Source organism: Barbus barbus (assembly GCF_936440315.1).
Source record: "Barbus barbus genome assembly, chromosome: 15".
In the NCBI taxonomy this organism is placed as follows: domain Eukaryota; kingdom Metazoa; phylum Chordata; class Actinopteri; order Cypriniformes; family Cyprinidae; genus Barbus; species Barbus barbus.
The window spans coordinates 8,986,809-9,012,946 of record NC_136743.1 but is presented as its reverse complement, the minus strand read 5'-3'; the positions used below and the strand labels follow the sequence as shown (position 1 = coordinate 9,012,946).

Here is a 26,138-nt window from a genome sequence, read left to right as displayed (position 1 = left end):
AATAAATCAGCCGTTTTAATGAATCGGTTGAATTAATGAATAAATGACTCATTAAAACAGACACTTGCCGCCACCTACTGGTGGTTTAGTCATTTTTAAAAGTATCATTGCATTTTTTCAACATTTATTTGTATGTTTAAAAAAATATGTAAAACATTAATCTTATCAAATTATTTATACATTTGAAATTTTGCAGTGTAAATGCATTCATGGCACCTCAGCTTCATCGAACAGTCTGTGTAAATGCATCTAATGCCACTTCAGATGCAGCTTCTGTTTTCTCAGCAGTGGAAAGATGAAGTTTGTTAATACTAATTTCATTTGAATGGTAACAACTCTACAGTTTCTTATTATGCTAACTGAATTAACTGAAACAATGTCAGAATTTGATGTGCAAGTTGACACATTTAATAAGGTTAGGTTAGGGGGGAAAAATGGCCATTTATAAACAGTGGGAAATGACATCTGTTTTGTTACATACTCATTTTAAGTTAACTATTTCTTCCTCTTTCCAGTCACAGAGCACTTTATTTTGAGAGTTGTTTAAGTGAGAGAAAATCTGGCATTTAGTCCAGATTGGGGGAATTGTAATGTTTAATCATTTGTTTTATTATGTAAATAAATTTTGCATAGAAATTTGCATAGATTTTTGTTTGTATATGCTGTCAATTATAGTTCTTAGAGAGAAAATCGGAATCGGCAAAAATCGGCAGGCCACACTTCCAAAAAATCGGAATCGGCCAAGAAAATTGCATCTCTAAAATAAATAAATAAATCCACTGCTCTCTTGTCTCCTCTGAGGCTGGGACTAAATAGTGTTCTGTGCTTGTCTGTGCAGCTGAAGGCAGAACATTTAGCATGTTTTGCTCCCTTTGCCACGTCACCAAAGGAGCGAAATCAGACGCGCTCATTTTTTCAGAAGCTTGCAGAAAAAGGCTTACTAAAACAAAATTACTGGGTTAATCTTTTTCACGTTTCCTTGGTTGGTAGATGCACTGGGGACCTGATTATAGCACCTTAAAACCTGGGAAAGTCAGATTTTTATGATATGTCACCTTTAAATCTCCTTTAAATAGTTTTTGAATTAATGTATTTCACAGAGATGCATATCAAGTTTGACTTAAATTAGATTTTAGCAAATTTGTTTTTTTTTGCTTTTATTATGACTTTTCCCGTTGTACTTGACAGCCCTTTTTGTGTGCCACAGAAGAAAGAAACTCATACAGGTCAGGAACAACATTGAGGTTGAGTAAATGATGACAGAATATGCATTTTTTGGGTGAACTAAACAATCAAGTATGTGGGCAAGGGCATTTGGAGTATTTTGAGAGAAGTGGGAGTGAATAGACTTCTACTTTTATCTACTGAAATTTCACAGCAGAGTGAAATTCAGAAAAACAATGGGAACACTTCATTCTTTTCACAGTTTGTTGTTTGCGAGACAAGGTGAAATGAGTGTTCACCTAGACGGCAAGCTTTCCGAATGTTTTCAAGGACTTGAGTGCTGGCTAAATTTGGAAACATTGCTTGACTAATGCCCACATGGGTAATTGTGTTACCTCTCCAGGACCGTTAGTAACTGAAAAAATGTAGTGAGCCACTAGCATCTCATTGAGTCAGTAAAGGCAAAAGGTGTTGGTTTCTCACACTTGCTCCGGAGTTTATGCCAAGGAGAGCTGAATCCACGCTCTCCTCGGAGCCAGCGCTCAGCTAACAAAAGGTCAGAGCCCTCACAAAAGCATGTCAGCTGCGCTGAATAGCCTCTGCGGTGAAACTGTCAGCAGGCTAATGTATTAAAATTAAGCTTTTTTGCTTGTCTTCTTTATACAAGGTAGGTGCTAATGGACTCATTAGCAGGGCCTGCTCTGCTTCTGAAATGGCAGCCAGCTCTAATTACTGACATTTTCCATAGTGCTGTTTTTGTAATATCCGTGTTTTTCTTCAGCTGTTCTGTGGTCGAGTTTCGGTAATGGTCACCCCTCCTTCCCAACGCGGGCTCTAGCGACGGTCGGAGACCACTCAAGAGATGAGGCTGCTGGTCCCTGTTTAAATATTCATTAGGACTCATGGATCCAACTGTCTCTGCGAAACGTGAATAAAAAAGGCTAAGTGCTTTCATTTAAAAAAGGCAACAAATAATGGAAAATGATGACATTCAATTAGGCTTGGCTATGTGCTGCCCGTCAACGCTTCTCATTTGGAAGTCAGCAAGGAAGTCCATTTGAATGCTGATCAGCGTATGTTTGTTCAAGACTGCATTTTTTGACAGTCGTGCATAAATGTATTTGAAAAGGCACGAGCGTGTATTTTTGGTTGAGCCGTGTTGTCCTCTGTGCCGGAGGAGCGAGGCAGGCTAGAGCTCTGGTACATTTCCATTGGGACTTCTGGACGAAGCGCGTTCCCTCTATGGTTTTCTCAGATGATGCATACAGTATCGTTCTGCTTATAAAATATTTATATCTTTGTGGAAACGTCTTTTAAAGTTAGTTTTCAATGCACTTTTTGATTATAACTGCATTTATCAGAAAGATGGCTTGTTTGTGGATTTTTATAATTTAAATACAGTTCATAATGAGTCAATTATGTTAGAATGTCAGTGAGTAATGACTTTAGCTGCTCAACAAAGTTATGGAGACATTCCTGGTGTTCTTTTTTCTTTCTTTCTTTCTTTCTTTCTTTCTTTCTTTCTTTCTTTCTTTCTTTCTTTCTTTCTTTCTTTCTTTCTTTCTTTCTTTCTTTCAGTATTTTTGAAGTTTGTCAGCATCAGTTCTCATTCACTTTCATCATATTTAAAAGTGTGGCCAGAATATTGTTCCAAAAATTCACACTTTTGTTTCACAGAAAAAAGAAAGGATGAGGTTGAGTAATGACAGAATTGAAATGTTTTGGTTATGTTTTGTTATGCCATTAAATAGATAAGGATTTGTCAGCAGTTTCACAGCAATGTAACACAGAAGGCCATCATTTACTCAGTCCAGCTTAACACACACCTTGAATGCTGTTTTCATTATTGATTCCTTAATGTGTATTTAATGCTGGATGGGATGGGAATTTAGTGATTTGAATGGGTCTGAAATATACTAAGATGCACTTAATGAGTTTACAATAAATCTATCATCTTTCTTACAAGAATAGCCCATCTTCTGAACTCGGATGAGTTCTCCATTGACAGTGGATCTTCCTGAGTGGTTCACCCTGCTGTATGGTTTCTTTTTTTCCTACATGTGGCATTTTGAAATAGGCCGGTCCAGAACCTTTACACCCTGCTAGGTAATTAACATGCTCAGGTTGTCTTCAGTCTCAAGGGAGCTCTCATTTGCACAGTCCTCTTTCAGTGGGCTTTATTCACAGCGTTGAGGGCCTATCTGATAAGAGCTGCCTGTTCTCAGGTCAGTTATTGTGTTGCTGCTGCCTTCTCATATCAGCTGGGTGAATAAGGCTGTTGCTTTCTTGGTTTGAAGTGTTCAGGTTGGGTAGACAGGGCTTGTTTCTGTTGAGCTCACATTGCTTACATGAATGGAAGAGGAGTGCACATTTGTCTTTGCATATGTCATGTCGAAGGTAGTCTCGTAGAGCCAGACTTCTTAAAATCAACAATACATCAGTACTAAATATGTTGTAGCTAGTTGTATTGTTTTAAAATTTATCTGTATCAGCTGATATTGAATAACTAACTGTGCATTCTCTTGTCACCTACTTTTACATTTAGATTACCTTTTGCCATAACCTAATAATTTAATAACACTGTTAACTGTATTTCAAAATTCAAATTTTAACATGAATATCCACATTATAATGCTGTGGTGCCTAAATTCACTTGTAGCATTTCAAATTATTGATTTTTGTTTTAAGTCTTACATTTTTAACCAATTTTGACATAAGAGTATTGATCAATTAATCAATTGTCAGCCATAACATAAAAATAATTTTTGGCTTAACAGTAATTTAGATTTTGGTGATTCAATATTTAAATGTAGAAATATTCATAGAAAATTTGGATTAAAAAATAGAAAAAGAAAGATTATGATGCTAAAGGAGTAAGACATATTTTAAATTCTGCACTAATTCCAGATCACTTTTTAATTAAATTAGCAAAAACTTAAAATGCTTCTCTTGAAAATCTGCAAAAGCTTCCATGCAACAAAGTTCCAGCAGAATGTTTTCCAGCTACATTTTGTTGTACTCATTCAAACCTTTCCATCCGGATTCCCAGAAATGGCATAAAACCAACCAGTCAGAATGAGGCTTGGTATATATAAAAAAAAAAACTCTTGCATTAGATGAAACCACAATGAGATGTTTTTAGGTGGGTAGATATTTATAATGAATGTTTTGGGCTGTTCCTGTGTACAATTTTTAGATTCTGCCAAATGTCGCTTGTATAAGATACAGTCAGTGTGTCGTATTCAGACTTCTGTGGTACCCAAGGTACTGATGTCGGATAGTGGCTCACTGATTAAACAGAATAACTGGCTTTACGAGTCCCTGTGCGCTGTGTAGATTTCAGCCATCCTTTCTATCTCTCTCAGATACACGTCCATGGCAAAAAATAACCTGATGTGTACTGTCACAGGGATTATATCATTATGAAATTGAGATTTGCTGTCAAAACACACCACTGGATACATATCCTCAATTGCACTCATTCTCTTCCTCTCTTTCCATTTTCTATCACGGCTTTGATTTTTATTTTTTTTTCTCTGTCTCTCTCTACCTGACCCCTGGAGGCCTGAATCAGGCCATTCATGCTGTCTGCGTCTGCCACAACCAATTACAGTTCCAGCAGACACCAGAGCAGCCCAGACACCTGTCATCTTCCACTCCTCTGTCCTGGAACCCAATATACTTTCTCTCTCCACTGACTCACTCTTACTCCTCCTGTATGACGTTGGCCGATCGCTCCTACTTAGGTTCTTTCCTTCCTTCTCTTCAGTTGGCGTATTTAATTTCTCTCTGTTCCAGTCTTATGCCCTTCAGTAAGTCCTGCTGTCTTGCACTCTTTTGAACAGTTTGTCATGTTTTATTTCTCGTGCAGGATCCAGGAAATTGTATGGGATCAGTGTGATGCTTCAAACGGGTGAACAGGTTACACCGGTGAACAGGTCATTTTGTGATATCAGGATCAAAACACAATTTTTGTTTTTGATGTGATGATTCAATGTGAAGCGTGGCAAACAGTGCAATTCTGCCTTCTGGTCATGTCAGAATGACCATATTTGTGATATGTTTTAACTACCAGTGGGAAACTCAGCATTTACTCAGAGTTATGTTAGTGTTGATTAGAAAATACATAAGATTAGTCATTTGAAATGTGTGATACAATTTTACTATACCACTGTATAAAACTAGTCATGTAAGTGGTTTGCACATCCTGTGCACAGCTAATGCACTCTTCAGTTTGATTCACTAATGCTAAAAAGCCTCGTGTTTTTGACGGCAGTTGAAAAAGAGTGAAAAATGTGAAATTCCCCAGTGCATTCATCTATTTTATTCAGCTCAAAACCACTTGAACATATGTCACTTCATATTTATAATTTCTGAACTCAAGCAGGAACCTCACAGGATTACTTGGAGGCAGCATAAAGTGAAAAAAATGGAAATGTACTTCATGGTGTAATAATACTGTAACTAGCAAAATATTATTTAATATGACTGAATCAACCTGATTATATTAGGTTGCATCATTTACAGCCACATTTAATGGTGTGGGCTCTGGGATATTTAGTGTCCTAACATCTCTGGCTGGGTCCAGCAGCACACGCTGGGTCAGTTTGCTTAAGATGCCCAGAGCTTTCTGGGTCGTCGAAGTGACAGCAGAATACAGATTCTGGCTGCTGGTGAAAGTGCGTCCTGGCTGATTGCCTGTGGGTCCCTCTTAAAAGCGATTAAGACCAGACTGATTTGATTTCACAGTAGGGAAAGTGGGTCATGGCTCTCAGCAGTGAAAGAGCTGGTGAAGCTGGTCAACCAGCATCATTTTGTAAGAGGAAGTCTTGCTGTAGTTTAAAGTCTGGTGGGACACAAGCATCTTAAAACATGTGCTTGTAACCACCAGTGTTGTTCTTTTCAGCAGGGAGGACAATGATTCATTTTTTAGCCTTTCCTCTTTTTACACTTGGGTCACTGCTCTCTGCTGTGTATTTATACAGTGACCCCCAAAAATATTTGGACACTTCCTGGTTGTCAAGCATTAGTGGATTAAGTCCAGTTTATAATGTGACAAACTACACATGTAGTTATTCTACTAGGACCTGCACTGTATTAACTTCAGGGGAACTGAACAGCCACTTAAAATTATAGTTAGTTAGAAGTCAGAAATGGTTTAGAAAATAATGAGTTCTGAGAAATAGTATAGGTCTAGAATCATTTGTTTGCAGATTGCTATGCTAATTCAAAGACATTTATACTAATTTATACTTTTTTTGTCCATGGCTTAGTGTCTAGACTTCTTGTAATCCAAAAGTCTGCAATGACATTGCCTGAATTTTAATTTAATTAAATAAAGGAAAATTTGTCATTTGTAAAGGTTTATCACTATTTGTAGTATCACAAATACCAAATTATATTATGAATAATATTTCCGTTAATATATTTCAGACCTAACCCCATATTGACAATTTAACTTCTTTTTTATTTATTTTTTAAATAATTATGTTTTTAAAAAGAGTCAAGATATAACAATGCATTTCTTTGGAAGTTCATAGAATGAATTATCCAATGAAATATCCATAATTTTGTTTAAATAGCCTTAAAAGGCCATCATTTATTTTAAAACGGCAAAATGTTTAATGGAATATTTTTCCTCCTGCAAAGTACACAGACTTGTCTTACCAAATGTCTGTAGCCGTCTTAAAAGTAATACAGAGGTCTATCAAATCTTTGACTCAAGATATGTGCTCAATGAAGTTTTGACTGAATCTCTCAGAGGAGAATGACTCTTTGTAGCTCATAAGAAAAACAGACTACATCTTTTAAAAGAGAGCTCCGTGTGATATATGAACTCATAGTGATATATGAACATGTTCGAAGTTAAAACAGATGTTTTGAAAGGTTATTCTTTAGTCCTGCAAAACGCATTTTAATCTTTTGGGGGGCAGTTTTTAATCGTCTTTTGGCAGATCATGTTCAAATAACCCCTCTTCCTCTCACCAGCGTGTCCTGTCATATATCAGGGGAGGTGTGTGTGTGTGTGTGTTAAACCTGTATGTGGTGGCAGTGTGAAGCAGCAGTCAGTCAAGACCCACCTGATCCCTGTTAAGTTCATCTGAAACAGCGGAGGATCTTTGAAGGTCAAGTGCTCCCTGAGCGGCTACATTATTCCTGAGCCCTCTCTCGTTCGTTCTTTCTTTCCCGCGGTAGAGGGTCAGTCAAAAGCCCAAGACCTCTCGCTGAAAGAGAGCTCTTGAAGCTCTGTGTGCATAGGGGCAATTTTACCTCATGCCAGATGTTTCGTGAGGGGGACTGATGGGTGATGTGGAACGACTCCTTGAATAACAATCTGGGGGCCGTTTCCAGCCCCACTTTGCTCACATCCTCACAAAGCTTCAGTGTTACTCACTGCCGACCTCAAATACACAGCTGCACCTCATTTTCAGACTACATCACCCTCTCTTCATCCTCCTCTCATTCTCCCAGACTCTGAGCAAGTGAAATGAATAACATTTCTTCCCCAGTATTTCAAGTCCGGTATAAAACAAGGCCAAAGAACGTGCGTAGCAGTAAATGGATGTACAGTTGGAAAATCTGAGGTCCAAATATAGATCGTCTTTTCCCCCATGGGACGATGCAGCTGTAATAGTTGTGCAGAACACCACGGTTATATTCATAGCTCAATACATATGTTTGCTGTAATTGGGGACATCAGAGCTCATCTTTGCTTGGACGGTGGAATATTGCAGATTGTTATGAGTGTTGTGCACATACACACACACACACAAACACACACACATCAGCACCAAAAAGCTGAACGATGAAACAGAACAGCAAATTATTTTTGTAAGGTCAACATGAAACGCTGTTCACAGCCTATTTTGCCTGCATAATATGATGCATTATCATTTGAAACAGGATCTACTACAAGAAAAAAAAAATGCAGGATGGGGCTTGATTTTATTCTTTGGGAATAGATTGGATTGTGAAAATGGATGTTATTTACTGGTGGAGGAGGTGAAAAGTAAGAGGAAATAGTAAAATAAAATAAAAAAAGATTCAAGATTCAAGATTTTATTCGTCACATACACAATTATACAGAGTATAACCAGCAGTGAAATGTAAGTCAGGTCCGCTCCAAGGACAGTGCAATTGTATAGAATACAAATATTAAGAAAAAGAAAAGTAGAAAAAAATAAAAGAATAAAAGAAAATAAATATAAATGTGCAGGTCAGTATGTTGTTGACATAAATAATAATATAACAGGAATGTGCAAAAGAATGTGCAAAAAAGTTGTACAGGGTATTTAAATAGCAGCAATTTGAGGTAGAAAAAAATATGAATAGCTAGATATATTGATATTAACATGGAGTCAAGTGATGCTATGACACAGAGTTAGAGTTTAGGATCCCGATGGCCTGGGTGAAGAAGCTCCTCCTAAGTCTCTCAGTTTTTGCCATCAGGCTACGGAAGCGCTTACCAGATGGAAGCAAAGTGAATAGACGGTTACCAGGGTGATTTGAGTCCTTGATGATTTTGATAGCTCTATTTTTGCAGCGTTTGAGGTAGATGTCCTGCAGAAAGGGGAGAGTAGACCATGAGATGCGCTCAGCTAAGCGCACAACTCTCTGTAGTGCTTTGCAGTCCTGATTGGAGCTGTTTCCATACCACACTGAGATACACTCAATACACTTTCTATGGTCCCTGAATAGAAAGTTTTCAGGATTGCTGGTGAGACCCTGAATTTCCTCAGCTGTCGCAGATGGTACAGTCTTTGCCTGGCTTTCTTAACCTGTGTTTGGATGTGTGTAGTCCAAGTCAGGTTCTCGGAGATGTTTACACCAAGGTACTTGAAGCTACTCACCCTCTCCACAGGGGTCCCACTGATCATAAGAGGAGTGTAGGACTGCTGCTGTCTCTTCCTAAAGTCCATGATCAGCTCTTTAATTTTCCCCACATTCAGAGAGAGACAGTTGTCCTGGCACCATGATGTGAGTCTCTCTACCTCATCCAAGTAGGTCTCATCATTGTTGGAGATGAGGCCCAAAACCACAGTACCATCAGTGAATTTGATGATAGATGTGGAGCTGTGAGAGGACACGCAGTCATGCGTGTAGAGAGAGTAGAGCAGGGGACTCAGGACACAGCCCTGTGGGGCTCCTACGTTCAGGGTGATGGAGTTTGAGGTGAACTGGCCCACTTTCACCACTTGAGGTCTGCCGGTGAGGAAGTCTTGGATCCAGTCACAGAGTGAGAAGTTTAGGCCGAGGTCTGTGAGTTTAGATGCCAGCTTGATGGGGACTATAGTGTTGAAAGCTGAGCTATAGTCAATGAAAAGCAGCCTTACATAATTCCCATTGTTGCTGTCCACGTGTGTGGGAGGGAAGAGTGGAGGACGTGAGAGATGGCATCATCCATAGATCTGTTTGGGCGATAGACTGACTGAAGAGGGTCCAAAGTATCAGGTATGGAGGAGCAGATGTGGCTCTTAACAAGTCTCTCAAAAACCTTCATGACTATAGATGTGAGGGCAACTGGGCGATAGTCATTCAGGCAAGAGGGTTTATTGTTCTTAGGCACAGGGATTATGACGGATTTTTTAAATGAGGTGGGAACCACGGAGGTAGCAAGGGACTCATTAAAGATACAAGTGAACAAACCAGCGAGCTGATCGGCGCAGGACCTCAGAACACGGCCGGTTATCCCATCAGGTCCGGCTGCTTTCCTGACGTTCACTTTCTTTAGCGCCCTCCGAACCTCATCCTCTGACACGGTGATAACAGGATCATCGCTGATCTGCCTGCTGCTCCCTGACGCGCTGAACGGCAGAGACGTGCAGCCGCTGTTGCAATCGAAGCGGCCGAAGAAGGTGTTTAACTCGTCGGCCAGCAACGGATCAGCTCTCACCTCAGTGGAGGATTTGTTTCCGAAGGCACAGATGGTCCTCAGTCCCTGCCACATCCGTCGAGAGTCATTGAGCTGGAAATGAGACTCAATTCTCTCTCTCTGTATCTGTGTTTGGCACCTCTTACTGTGCGTCGGAGAGCATAGCACAATGCTTTGTACTCGCTCATATTCCCGGTCAGAAGAGCCTCATTGTAAGCGGCAGTAAAAGGAAAAGTAAAAGGAAAGTAATTTTAGGGGAGGACTTTTTTAAATAACTGGTGAATTATCGACAGTAAGATACAGGCCTGTTGTATAAATTTACAATTACAAGTTACTTATCTTTTTTTTAATTTCTTTAAGAATGGTTATTGTGAAAAACTTGGTCTAATTTGAGAATGAAAATTAAGACTGATCCTTTGGATGACTAGTTCTTAACACACAGTATTATTATTATTATTAGCTTTTTTATATTTAGATTACTTTTGCCATCAACCAGTGCTCACTTAAAATTAATCTTTAAAAACATTAGAAATTAATAATACTGTTAAATGTACTGTGATTTTTAGAGAATCTCAAAATGAATACCCATTTTCAGATACACTGTACATTTATAATGTTGCGATGCTTACATTCACTTGTAATTTAGTTTGTAGTCTTATACAAAAATAATGTAGAATTTTGATGTTATTAGTTATTGACCATAAAATTTAAATAATTATCTGCTTATCGTATCAGACCGAATTTTAATATCCCCCCAAAAAATGTGTAACATTTTACAATTTGGTGCCATTTGTTAACATTAGTTTACTAGAAACATGAATTAACAATGAAATATACTTTGAAAACATCTGTAAATACTATTTAATGGACTGTAACATGAACTAACGATGTACAGTTAACTATCATTAACAAAGATGAACAAATACTGTAACTAATGCATTGACTGACATTAACTAATGGGACGTTATTGTTAAGTGTTACTAAATATCAAATAGCATCAGAGAAGATAAAAAGGGGATTTTTAAACGAATCATGGGTTTGCACAAGCAAAGAGATGAGCCGAGAGGAACAGAGGTGAAAAAAGAATGGGAATATATATGAGCTGGAGTTCTACATAAATTGCATTGCATGTTGGGAGGCAGCTGTCTTATTCCTGAAGGAAATGGAGAATTGACACCTGATCCATAGCAATAAATTCCAGATGTGTTTGAATGTTGTCAGACCGGCGGTCGTGTCCGCGTTGACCTCTGTACCGACAACACCAATCACAGCTCTGAGAATTGGCGGCTGCTGTATGAACGAGGCCCGCTGTGTTGCTATGTTATCAATAATGCAAAAGCTCCGGTGCTTTCGCCTGCAGTCCATGTCTCTCATAACCCAATTTGCACCTCAGATCCCTGCTTTGCCTTCCTGGAGACTGCAGCCTTTTGTCCTCTCTAAAGTGTGGCTGCTCTCTGTCTGCTCAGACATTGTCACTTTGGCACTTGAGTTCAAGGACACAGAGAATCACAAAAGGAAATGGTACTTTATGCCACACATGCTGGGTTTAATGTAATTTTTCAGCTTTCTCAGTCATCTTTAGACCGTTTTTCTGTGCTTTTGAGGCTGTGAGTACTGACGTGCCTGCTATTGAACAGACTGTAGGTCATCACATACGTGTAACACATTTTTTGTGTTTCCTTAATAAAAATGTGGTCAAGGCAGGAATAGAGGGTGTGATATGAGATATGTGCATGTGTGATGTATTGGAGTGCACGCAGGTGATAAGTATCGCTCTGAATTGATTAGTCTGTCAGAGGAGGTAAAGATCTGCATCTGCTTCATCAAACAACACTTCACCCCCACAGATTTATAACAGCTATCCACCCCCTCTGCCCGCCACCACACCGCAGGAAAACCAGTTCAGCAACCCTGCTGGAAACAACCATGTACATGACCATTTACTGCACAATAACTATATTTTTGTGCATTTTCATGCTGCGTTTTCATGCACCTAGTCTTACTGGGCCAGACTTTTGATTACAAAGTCACTTTTCCGCCTGTTATAGGCCAGGAATATTTGCTTTGAGAATGTCTGACCAGCATGTATATTGCCATTTCTTTTTATCCAATTTTTGTTTGTAAAAGTTAGTTCTTTAATTTTTCCTCAAAAATTATAATTGTAGACGCCTGGTAGCTCATACATGCAGACTGGTAGAAACCTATCCACTCTGATACTTGGGAGTTGTGATTTAGACAATCTCTTTGGAGTTTGAGATCTTTGTATGCAGTATGCATCATATGTATATACTAGTATATACAGTACAACTGGTGCATACACTGAAAAAAAATTATTGATTGAATTTACTAAATATTTTTAGGGTAAGTGGGTTGCAATCAATTTATTTTAGCTACATATAAATAAACAAACTTAGTTGACTGACTTTCAAAAAAAATAAAAATATTTAGCTAAAATAAATTGTTTGCAACCACTTACCTTATTTTTTTTTTTTTATCATTTATTTTCAGTGTATGCTAATCAGCCAGCTCCTGCAGGAATACCATCTTAACCAATTTATTACTTGGGCTACATGTTCAATATGGTCCAAACTGGTATACTAGTTTTTTCAGGCAAGAAGATAATTTCATCTGTCTCCTCACAACCCAATCCCTTCTTGCTAAGAGGAAAATATGACTAAACAATGTGACATTTGGAGCCTCTGTGATGAAATTGAGCTTTTCATGATGAACAAGTTCCAAATGTTAGAATCCAAGAGATTCGCTATTGATCCCTGTGGGGAGATTCAGTTTTATGCCCTGGATGGGAAAAAAAATGAAAACAAAATCAATCCACGAACCCGTTGTGAAATATCACCAACCCAGCAGTTGTAACCAAAGCATATAATGTCCTAAATCTGATGTACCCTTTTACTTCATTAGCCTAAAAATACCAGTTGTAATATCAAAGGGTGTTTTCTATCAGTGCTCACTGCTAAGTGATTTGAGATCTCTGTAAACCGACCACTGCGGGGGCTAGTATTAGCAGTTATTAGCGTGCGGTATTTGAGAGGTGGTGAGCTAATCAGTGCTAATCGTAGCGGAGCAGTGTCTGCGTTCGCTGTTGCGATCTGTGGTCATACTGTGAGCAGAGCGTCTTGAACAGCTTCATTACACCGAGCTGCGAGTTGGACATCGCTGTGCTAATTATAGAGGGAGCGGTTTTCTGCGCCTGACTTTATCATGATGTCGGCCGAAGAAGGCTATTACTGTTATTCTGCTACTCTACACATTGGTTTAGAGTTTCGGCTTTTTGCCATTTTTACTGGAAATGACTGGGAGACGTTAAAACAGATGTTACTGCCTTCATTCACTGTGATTGGCTGTTGCCTGGCATTTTTCACTTCATTTGCATCATGTATTTCTAAACTTTCTTATGCTTTCTGTGCCAGCCAAGTGTATGCATACAGTTAAATAGCGGTGTGGGAACGTGGCACAGAAAGAGTGAGCACATCATTGGTTTTCAAGCCACCTCCAGCCCCGTTTTATTTTAAGTTCATCTCTCTCAATAATTCATAACCTCTGTCCCAAGAGCACACAGTAACACGTCCACAAGTCTCATAGCCCCTTTATCAGCTGCACCACGCTGTTCATTCTAATCACCCTCCGCCCTGTGTTGACCACTATTTATGTATCTAGTTACTGAGCTACAGGTCCACAGTGGTTGAAAATAGGGCTGGGCCTATATATTTTTTTTTGTTTTGTTTTGTTTTTTGGCAATATTTATCAAGTGATATTTCTTCACAATGTTTTTTTTCTTTTATTAGGTTAAAAATATAGTAAAAACATTTAATATAAACAAAATTTTATATTAAAATTCAAATTGACTGTTTTTACATTTTAATATATTTAAAATGTCATTTATTCCTGTGATGGCAAAGCTGAATTATCAACAGCTATTACTCCAGTCTAGAGTATCAGAAACTTTTTTTTTTTTTTTTTTTCAAGATTCTATGATGAATAGAATATTCAAAAGTACAGTATTTATTTAAAATGGAAACTTTTTTAACATTATACATATTTTTATTGTCACTTTTAATACATTTTAAAATGTCCTTGCTGATTAAATGTATTATTTAAAAAACCTTTAAGAAAACATACTGAAAAATGATCTAGAAACTATTTTCACTCAGAAATTGCTTGTAAATTTCACAAACTGTTATGGAGAAATGACAAGTAACACATTGAATTAAACTTAATTCTGAAAACTGAAATCATATTTTCTTGTAAAACATACTCCAATAGTTTTTATTTACAAGTACAGTGTATCTACACTGCAGTGTCATCTAAATCTCTGTCTATATTTATATGAACATCTGTATCTATGTATAGAGACCAATATTTGCTTTGAAGAACCAACTCCTGCTAAATATTATTGCTTATTAGATATGTTTAGTGTGAAGAGCATTCACAGTGGTTTTCATTTTTGAAGCTGTATTTATATATGTGTGAATCCTTGAATGACCTGGTATCAGAAGGCTAGCTAAATTAATTTGATTCCACCTGGTATTAACCGTCATTAGGCGGGAAGCCTGGACACTGTGTATTCTCCTTTATATTAATATCTGTCTGTGTAAGTGAGTAGGATTCTCAGAAGGCTCACTAATGCCCACTAATACAACACCATTGGCTCACTTGGATGAGTTTGATGGGTTCTTGCCATTTGAATCAAGGAGAGACAGGTGTTTTTAGGCTTGACTTCTAATCTAGATCATTCTATATTTCCTAGCTTGTGATAATATGGCTAGACGGTTTAACAGTAAGTATGGTAGACATGTCAGTCGGCAAGACTGCTTTGTATCATTTGCGTGTGATTTAAACTTTTATGACGTGGTTGATGTGTCTGTGGTTGATGTGTCTGTTGTTAACTGGACAAAAAAAATTGTCACAAACTAATGAATCAGTATTAACTAAATCAGTTAATGAATGAACATCTGCATGGAAAAACTAAAATTCTGGAGATATCTGATTTGTTCTTTACTTCCTATACTTGAAAATACGGAAAGAAAACTTGTGCCTTTTCATCTGTTCTTCAATATCAGACACTGCTGAATAGTCAAACCTAACCTTTTGTGTAATATAGTTACAGACATGCAAGCAGAAGTGTCATCTTTTTTTTCTGGAATCGGTGAGCTGAGCTCATAAAGAACCCGTCTGGAAAGCTTCCTGGAGAGTCCATGACTCAAATCAGTCCAGGACAATAGAAAACAGTGGGCCGCCACGGAGGGCGAAACCCGGATATTACTGAGCTTATCAACGAGGAAGAGCTCATCAGGGTTCATTTGTACTCTCAAAGAAACGGACACTAAAATCCCTATCAGCCAGACTGAAAGGAGCGAGCTTTTCCTATTAATTCTGACAGAGGGAGCATATGTTTCATCTGAATCAGTATGCAGTTTTCAATCTGAAATCCATAACCTCCCATCTGAAGATGAAAGGAACAATGGCCCGCGGACAATCTGTCAGCTTTCTCGCAGGAGTTTGGCGGTGTGTGAATGAGTGAATAGGGATGAGATATTGTGTCAGGTCAGGCCTGTTATCAGTATTTGATAGTGTTTTCTCCCACACAATGTGTGCATGCGTGTGTTTCTGTGTGCCTGTCGGCAAGAAGAAGTGTCACTTAACATGTGGGCCGGGGGGGCAGATGAACGGAGCCAGGATGTAATTTGCTGAAACCTAATACCTGCTTATGACGACAGGCAAAAATGAATTTTACTCTGGATCTAGTGATTTCAGTTATATCGGCTTTACTATCTGAGAATGAAAATAAAAAAAGTGACGAAACAATAAAGAAGGAAAAGAAAAGTCTAGTTTCTTTCACTTACTGCATATTTATTTCGGTAAACACCCTAGTTCCCAAATTATTTCCTTTTGGAAATTAATCATCATTAAAAAGGATAGTTCATCCAAATAATAAAAAAATAATAATCTGTCAGCATTTTTCACATGTCGTAACTCATATGACTTTCTTTCTTAATGTAGTTCATATGATGTGTTTCTAACATCTTCTGAAGCCACATAATATTGTGTAGTATAGTATTTATTTATTATTATAAACAATCATTTATACTATACGTATTATTATGATTACTTATGTTGTGATTTTAATTATTAAATCATCATTCAATTATTTTAATTATTAATCATCATTAAGGGACAGTTCATCCAAAGCAGAGGGATAGTTCATCTAAATATAAAAAAAAAACATTTCTCATCCTTGTTGTTCCAAACTCTTAATTTAGCCCATATGCCATTTTTTATAACAAGATTTTGAAGCCACATGATATTGTGTAATGAACAGAAAGCATTTATTTATTAGTATTATGATTGTTTATTATTATTTGAAATATATTGTGTGTATACATAAACACACACACATATATATTTGATGTATATTTCCCATAGATTAACTTTGACAATAATAGTTTATGTTGATATAAATTGAACCATTATTGTTTTGTTATATATTTATTGTTCAGCTTAGTTGAGTTTGCTTTTGCCCTAGACACTACACTTGCCATTCCATTTTTCTGGAATCCCTACTAAAAGTACCACATACTGTTTGGGACATTGAATGATACTTTAAAACATTTGATCAGACCAAATGGATGTGTTTCTCCTCATTCCTGCTGAGTAGAGAATACAATTAGGCTGAACTTAGGAGTTCAGAAACACATCTTAGTTTGACTCTGGTTTGGAGAGCAGGGGGTTGTTTGTATTGCTTCATGTCAGATATTTCACGCACAGAAGAGCTCAGAAGGAGGTTTTGGGGTGGGGTGGTTGCAGAAAGCTGGGCTGCAGTTTTATAAACCTTTATTTAACTGCTGCTCAATTTATCCTGTAAATGGCACAGAGCGGGACGTAGTCTTGGCGTTCCTCCATCTGAGAAAAAGTACATGGACAGAAACTTCTCATGCCTAGAAAAGCATGGCACTAGGGATGTGCAAAAGTACATACGTCTGTCTATACGTGTATATGGCTGTAGCTGCTGTCTAATGACTCAAATGCAGTTTGCTGTTAGCATTCTTATTTTAAAGCACAGGCATACAAATATAAAAATCTACAGAAGACTACATTTGTGTGTATGATTTGCATTTTGCACTCGTTGCCGAAGACTTAGTGTCATGACATATTATGTGCATGTTTACTTTGGTAAGAAAGCATCTGGTGGGGAGATAGATGTAAATGTTCATTACAGAGAGAAAGAGAGCAGTCTCCAGACAGCAGGCACAGGGCTGTAGCACCTGCCGCAGCAACGTGAGTCCCAGCCTGCAGTGTTAAATATTTACTGCGCATCCTCACACATGACAACACAGATCACACAGCGAGCTCCCATCACTCTCTCTGCATCCCTCACTCCTGAATCAGCCCCATCCTCGCTCTTCTTTTATCTTTCCTTTTCTCTAGTAAGCGGTTTTCTTCACCTTGCCGTTTTTTTTTTCACTGTACTCTTGGTTTGTCACTCTCTTGACACTTTCTAGTGTAAGGCCAAACAGCAAAAAAACAAGACATTATGATTCCTCTCCAACACTGCTGCAGTTAAAGGCCTGTTCACAGAGCGTGAATTACTGCTTGCTACTACAAGCCTTTCAACTGAAATTATTCACTTTTTTTTCTTTGCTTAATAATCAACTTCAACTATGTTGTATATTGCATCAAACCTGTTTGTTCATTCATTCATTCATTCATTGCAACATTACAATAATACAAAAATAAATATTGTATTTTATACTTTTGGACTATTAAGATTCATTTGCATTGTGACTTTTTTTTTCATGGGAGTGGAAAACACATTTTCCTCCCAAATTATCATATTCTTATTTTTAAAAATCATTATTTTTAATAATCATTTCAATTATTTAATAATAACAACAACAATATTAATAATAATAATAATAATAATAGTGGGATAATAATAGGATAATTTGTTAATAATTATAATATATATATATATATATATATATATATATATATATATATATATATATATATATATATATATAAAATAATAATAATAACAATAATAATAATAATAATAATTATTATTATTGTTATTAATAAACACTGATATAATAACAACAGCAATAATAATAATAATATTAATTTTCCTCTCCTCCTCCACCTTCTTCATATTAATTCCAGTAATGAGAATAAGGTGTTTTTTAAATTACAGTAGGTTACTGAGATTTAGTGGATTTACACAATGTATTGCGTTTGTTTGTTGAATTACAGGAAATAAATTAAGTTTTGCTTTTGTTTAGGTAGGTGAACTTTTTATAGAGTCTGAGTAAAATCTGAAATATCTTGATGAGAAATTTTGGCAGCAGTTTTCTTTGTCAATGCTCAAAAATGTGTGTCGTTGCTCCTGTTTTGCATGGCCTTGAAATGCTTAGGACATTACATAGCAAAACCAGCACATGCTGCTGTCCAGCACACAAACTCTTTATTCCTCGTCCTCTCTCTCATTTCTTTAGGCTCCGTTCCTGAACACATGCTGTGTCCAGCTATACTCACATAAGCAGAAATGCAGCTGGGATCAATTTAGGTTTTGTTGTGCGTTTGGGTGATTATAGTGTCTGTAGGCATGCATGAAATTAGTGAGTGATTAGTGTGGCTCACTGCTGAGTATCTGGAGCCAAGCAGTAAGCCTGAGACGCCCAGCTGGGATTTACCTCACTGAGTTCTTTATCTGTTTCTCTGGAGATGTTTTTTCCCCTCATCTTCCATATTTCTCTCTTGCTGTCTTTTAAGTGTTGTCCCATCTCCTTTCAAACAGTTGGATGATCCTTCTCTTTTTCCGGCACTCTTTGCAGGGAGTGTTCGGGAAATGAATTGGCAGGCCTCACTCCAAGCTTTTTTTTTTTTTTTTCCTAACCCATTTAGCATTCACATCAACATTTACGGGTAGTTTTGGGGATGGGAATGTCTTCAAAGATGGTTTGTGTGTGTGTGTGTTTGCCTCCTGCTGTGGCTGTCTGTCAGAATCTGACCCTGACCCGTCCAGAGCTCCTGCACTAATATTTATTTAATTTCAAATGGCCAGCACAATGCCAAGAGGTCAGAGAGGAATAACAATCACAAACTGGCAGACGGAGACCAAAGCTTGAGCCCTGACTTCCTATCTATCTATCCGTCTACATATCTGAAGGCATCTCTTTTTTTCTTGATTTATCTGTTTGACTGACTGAGGACTGGACAGCAGGGTCACCTTTTTTGTATAAGTGAAAGTTTTAGAATATCAGAATTTTATAATAATACACACACACACACACACACACACGCACACACGCACGCACACAAGCGTGTGATTAGCATTGTAAGTGTGCATGTTTAGACACTATCTTATGTACAATACTTTTCAGTGGCCCTGTAGTGTGGTAGTACACTAAAACATTAAAATAATTTAAATAATAATAAAAACATAGACTTAAATAATCAAAAACATTTTACATGAACCTGAATACATTAAGTAGATATTGTTCTGTGTCACATAGAAATGTCTCATATTTAACCCTCAAAAATAAAATAAAATAAAATATATTTTTGGACATTTTGGCATTGTGACATTACTTTTTCTTACAAATTTCCATTACAAATTCTCATTATTTTTAACATTAATGTTATAATTATTATCCAGCAATGGGAATAACATTTTTCCAAATTGCAGTAGGTTACTGAGAATTAATGGATGGGTTTTGAATGGATTTTGTTAACTATTATTAAAAAGCAAAAAAATACAAAATAACAACATTAATATTAATGTTACCATTGCTGAATATCTTAATCTTAAGATCTCATGATTTTGGGGATGAAATATGACATTTCTTCACATCTACTAATATATAATAATTATATAATAAGAAAATGATTCAGCACAATCAGTGAAACTAGAAAAATAACTCATGAAAAATATCATGTTTCTAAAAACACCTGTTCTACAACAATTTGTACCTTAGTGCAACAAAGCAGCAAAGCCTCATCCCACACAGTGCCGCTGTCCCAGAGATTGATGGGAAATGAAGATTTGTGGTGGAATGGCCTAAATCAGCGAGCCAGGAGAAACATACTGTTCCCCTTCACTGATCTAAATAATTGGAACGGGTTTACTGTTTTGGAAAGGTGCTCTGCTAACATGGGGCAATGCGGGCTGACTAGGGTTTTTTATTTATTTTTATTTTATTTTTAAAGTGTGCCTGTGCATCCAATATCCTTGTGTGCATGTTTGTTTGTTCATGTGTGAGAGTGTGAAGACTTGTGCATGTTTTGTCCATTACAAGAACGGGACGTCTGGGATATTTCCATTCAGCCCCTTGATCACAGACGCTCAGTTTGGACATCTATTGAAAATCTCTATAGAAAAATATTAAAAAAAATTTGTATGAAAACATATATACCAATTTATAGATTTATAATATATCATTCTAAAATATTTTTGTAAAATTATAACCTTTTTTAAAGAATTTATATTTTTTTATATAAAAACTGCTGGATTTTGTTGTGTTTTTGCAAACTAGCAAAGTAACATTATCTAACATTAACTGTCTACTTACCAAATGTTAGTTAAAATGAGATGAATAGCATAAACTACTTCCATACATGCTGTAAAAGTGTGCGGTCAATTCTGTCCATTGCTACAACTATTTTAGATCTTCACTTTTTTGCACCTCAGGCCACAGCTGCTATTTTTCCCTTTAAACTTTCTTTTACCAGCAATCTTTCCATTGACAGAGATAATTATTCAGTGACCCGTTTAGCTCAGAAAACAGCAGCCGACGAGATAAATGCATTTTGTTGAGGCAACTCCCGGGTGAATAGCTGCCCCGTGCATGATTGTGGGCCGGCTGTAGCCATTACAGAGAAAAGCCCTTAGTTCAGCTCATCTGGAGCTCTGCTCGGCCTGGAATAGCGACATGTTGATTTTCTATTGATGCACTGCAGTGCTCAGACTTAGCAAGAAAAAGAGAGAGAAGAGTTTAAAGATGATTTTCAGAGAGTCTGTCTTCTCTTGGATGACACAAAATCAATATCGTAGAGCGGCCCAGCCGGCCCACTGCCCATCAGGTGAATGAAAATGGTGAGAGAGGAAGAATCTCTTGGGTTTTTGTGAGGCCGTCAGCAGAGTTTCATGTTGAATTATGCTTCTCTCCATAAAGTATCCTGTTTAGTGTATTTTAGCGCTATTTTACTATCGGCAGTACCTCACTTTTTTTTGTGGGATTCACAATGATACACACACACACACACACACTCAATGAACATTCACACAACTTTATTAAAAGAAAAAAAAAAAAAGGAACGAGAAGCCCCTGATGAATGAAGTAGAATAATAGAACAAAAAAGACAAATAGCTGAAATCATCATAGAGCATTTAGCTAAATAATAATTATTTTTCATAATACCTTAGTCAGGGGTATGATCGTGTGTATGTAAAGTGTGATTTTTTTTTTAAGGAATTATTATTAAATATTATTAATATTTACGTTTGTTTTATCACATTAATAATATTTTATATTCAAAATTATATATTAATATTTATTAAAACTTTGAACATTAAAAAACGTTTATTATTATTATTATCAATATAGTAACAAATAACAAGCAGCGATTACCGGGGTTCAAGCTCTTTAAGGCCTTTATGATTTCTATGCTGTTAAGGTGTAGCCTAATGTGAAATGCAGGTCTGACACCAGAACACATCCACAATGGAGAATTCATTAACACCGTATTTCTCTCTTTTGGGTCAAGGCGGTCAAAAGCCTTAAATATCAGATTTGTGCTGCGAGGTACGGTTTTTCCGCAAAATTGAGCTGAACCTACTGTCCAAAACCTACTTTTGCGAACTAGTTCTATATTCACACATATGAACATGTATATATACATGTTCATATATTCACACAAACACTAGATCTTCATATCATATGATAGATCACCTTAAATTGATGTGCAATGACTAAAGATCTCCTCATTCTGAGCAACTTTGCCTCTGGGACTAATGCTGTCAATCTAGTTGTTCATGAAATATTCTCAATTATGTTAAAATCCTACTTTTGTGAACTAGTCTCTGGTTTTTTGCTCAATCTCGATCAAACCACTGTAGTAATATTCTCTGGACTCTCTAGATCAATAATTATCAAAAAAATATAGAATTTTGTCCTTTGGTTAGCTGTAACGGGGTCATTAAAAAAGGGGTGTGGCCAAATATACCCAGAAGCCTATAAAACCTAAACGAAAACTCGAAATTTTACTAAACTTATTGAAAACGTGTCAGATGACTCTTAGCAAGCATGCAACGTTTCATGGAGATTGGACCATAGATGGCGCTATAACAGTGAAAAGGTCTCTAAAACACAGTTGTTCTATAGTAAATTACATCAAATTCCAGTTAATTTTTCATAATATTCACTTATACACTATATCTTCATATCATACGATAGATCTTCTCATTTTGATCAACTTTGCCTCTAGGATCACTGCTGTCAATCAAACTGTTCTTTAAATATTTGATATTATTTAAAAAACCTACTTCTGTGAACTAGCCTTAGTTTTCAACTCAAAATCAATCAAATCAATGCAGAACTATTGTCTAGACTCTCTAGGTCAATAATTATAAAACAAAGTTGAACATTTGCATTTGCACAACTATAAATGGGTCATTTTATAATATGTTCTTTACATAGTGTACCCAAAGGCCTATGGATCCTAAAAGAAAGCCCTCAAATTCTCAAATCTGTGTAAAATGATGCATCATTTCATTCTAAACAAGCATCCAAAATTTGAAGAGAGATTGGGCAAAAAAATAACTATAATAGTTGTAAAAGTTAAAAACAGTGTTGTATGAGACATTGCACCACTAGATGGCAGCGGAAGACCACTAATGGGCTCATTCAACTAATTCAGTGGTTCTCAAACCTGTCCTGGAGTACCCCCAGCCCTGCACATTTTATTTGTCTCCCTCATCTATCACACCTGATTCAACTCATCAGCTCATTAGTGGAGACTGCAAGACCTGAAGTGTATTCATTTATGTGTATGTGTGTGTGTGTTTGTATGCTTACTGCTTATTAAGTATGTTTAAACCTTTAATTTCTCCCTGTGTGTGTGTGTGTTTATGTGACAGAGAGAGAGACAGTTTAAAGTATTCTCCATTGTGAATGTGTTCTATTGTCAGCCCTGCATTTCACGTTGGCCTAGACTAGACCTTAACAGCATAAAAGTCATAAAGGCATTAAAGTGCTTAAACCTGCATGGAGCTCTCTTCTAACGAGCCGGAGATCTGAATCAGGTGTGTTCAATAAGCAAGGCAGCGCACAGCAGAAGGTCTCCAGTAATGGAGCTGAGAATCGCAATTTCATATCTGCAACAACGTGTGTCTGTGTTTTTGTTTGCTTGTGTGTGTGTATTAGCATGCTTACTGTGTATCAGTGTTGTTAAACCTTTCATTTCTGTCTGTCTGTGTGTGTATGTGACAGAGAGAGATAAATACGGTGTTAATGAATTCTCCATTGTGGATGTGTTCTGGTGTCAGACCTGCATTTCACATTAGGCTACACCTTAACAGCATAGAAATCATAAAGGCCTTAAAGAGCTTGAACCCCGGTAATCACTGCTTGCGGCTATATTTATTATTATTATTATTATTATTATCATAGTTATTTTATTAGTTATATTTATATTTATGAGATGACCCTGACACACACGAAAAAGCAATAAAAAGCAGGATAACAAAAAAGAAAAAATGCATACAAAAATATAATGTATTAGAAGTCATACTTGTGAGTATTTAGCTAATTAAATTATGTAATGCCTTATGAAAACTTACCAGGGATATTATGTGTGTGTATATCTATAAGGTGTGGTTATTTATTTATTTATTTTAATATTAATAATGTATTATTATTTATCTGTCTGTTTATTTGTTTTTAAAAACATTTAACATTTAAATAATTTTCTTATAATAGCAGAAGTAGTAACAGTAGTATTAATAATAATAATAAACATACATTTATATGTATATTTGAAGTTATATTTATATTTAGACCACTGGTTGGTTTGTTTGTGTGTGTGGCCCCCTCATCTGAGGTTAGATGAGTCATGGTGTCTGAGGTGTCCCCTTCACAGCTGATTGGCAGCCTGCCGTCTGTCTCTCTCTCCCTCTGAGAGAAGCTGAAGGACTGAGGAGGAGCAACGCGGCGATTTGGTTTGCTTCAGTGCTTATTAGGATTTAGCCTTGATTTAGGCTCTTACGGGGAAAGAAGGCACTCCGGTTGCATTTAGCCAAGCTGTGAATGTCTCCATTTGGCCTCCAGAGCTTTAGCTCAGTGCTTGCTAACCGGGCAAAACATTTCAGGTCACAGTTTTCTTTTATTTAACCCCTGAGGAGAGCTTATAACTCTAGTGAGGTAACAGCTGTAGACAATATACAGCTCAGAAGTTTCCAGAAGGCACAATAAGAGCCGGTTAGAGCCAGAGTGATTTTAGAAATTAATTGAGAGCGTGACTAGGGATGCATGCTGTTAAATGAAGAAGGAAGAATTCGTACCCAACTGGGAATCCTTTAATCTGAAAAGTAGAAGAACTACTTGCTAAAACCCTGTCCTATGCAGTCCTGACAGCTTATTTATTTTATTTTATGTCATGTCTTTTTACATGGTTCGTGAGAAGTTTTATCATTTTGCTACAGGTTCAAAGATGGGGTTAATGTTAGAGCAGATTCTAGAGTTTTTAACCTAAAACATACTGTAAAAAATAAAATGATTGCATATTTATAGACAGTCTATTCCAGTGCGTTGTAGTAGTGTCGGTTCTGTTTAAGCTTTTTCTCAGTAAACAACGACAGCAGGCGGGCAGTTTGGCAGACGTGTCCAGATCTATCTGCCCTCCAGGACGTGAGCAGACAAGCCCTGAACATTTCATCAACTTATAATGACTTTTTGATATCATGCTCTCAGTCACTGACTCTCACTCTCTTCTTGTATTCTTTCTCTCTGTCCCTTTTAGATGATATATGTGTTTTACAATGACTTAAAACGTTCAATCAGAATTCAGAAGCATAACCATCTGTTTTACGAATCCCTATTTAAGGGCCAGTTCACCCAAAAATGAAAATTCTGGCATTTACTACACCTGTATGACTTTCCTTCTTCTGTGGAACCCCATTGGCTTTCCTTGTATGAAATCAAAACCCTGAGACAAAATATCTTATTTTATGTGACATGATAACATATTTTCCTTTTAGCATCAATTATCTCATTTATACGCTAAGGTACAAAATCTGTCACTGGGACGGTACCCTTAGGTACTAGTATCCACACTTTAGGTATAAATATGTACCTTTAAGGTACTAATATGCACCTTTTAGGTGCATATTAGGTGCATAAAGAGCTGTCTCTTTTGAACCAGAGTGCTGGTGTATATAAAACAGTTGTGTTTCTGAATTCTGATTGGATAAAGGCTCTAAAAATAATTAATGTTGGCACATTTCCTGAATTTGTTTTTTGGTTTGACAAATATTTAATGATGCTTTCAGTTTCTGAGAAAAATGTCATATTTCAATGGCCTAATGTGTAGCACCCTAAAAGCCAAGGTTTGTGAACTGCTGATTGTGTTTGTTCTAGGTTATTAGATTCTATGTTCCTGCACAGGAAGTGTAGCTAATTATGTCGTCGTTACAGCGGTCCACCGTATGCACAACATTTTTCTGAAACGTTAACGGCACATCTGTCATAGGCATCAAAATCCGTAAGGAAAACAAAGAGCTTGGGTTTTACATCTCACTCCCCTACGCCACCCTCATTCCTGCAGAGATATCCGTCTGCTCCTTTGTCTGCCAGATACACTCTACTCGCTCATGACAAATGAGGCCTGTCATTGTTTAGAGCCCTTCAGGAACAGCTCCTTATGTCAATGTCCAATTCTAATACGTTCGGGAATGGTTTTATGAAATCATAAACAGTAAATGGAGATACAGGTAGAGGCCCTGCAGTGAAGGCAACTGCCAGCGAATGACAAAAAGAGTTCCTGGAAATCTAACACTAGGCATTGAAATTGAATCCCTTTATCTCGCCGA

The 26,138-nt window shown here is 37.0% G+C and overlaps 1 protein-coding gene across 1 annotated transcript in view; it reads left to right on the top strand.

Annotated features, from left to right (window-relative positions):
- LOC306881472 (ephrin type-A receptor 3-like) overlaps positions 1-26,138 on the top strand; it is a 120,812-nt gene that overhangs the window by 25,934 nt on the left and 68,740 nt on the right. The gene's annotated exons all lie outside the window — the stretch shown is intronic.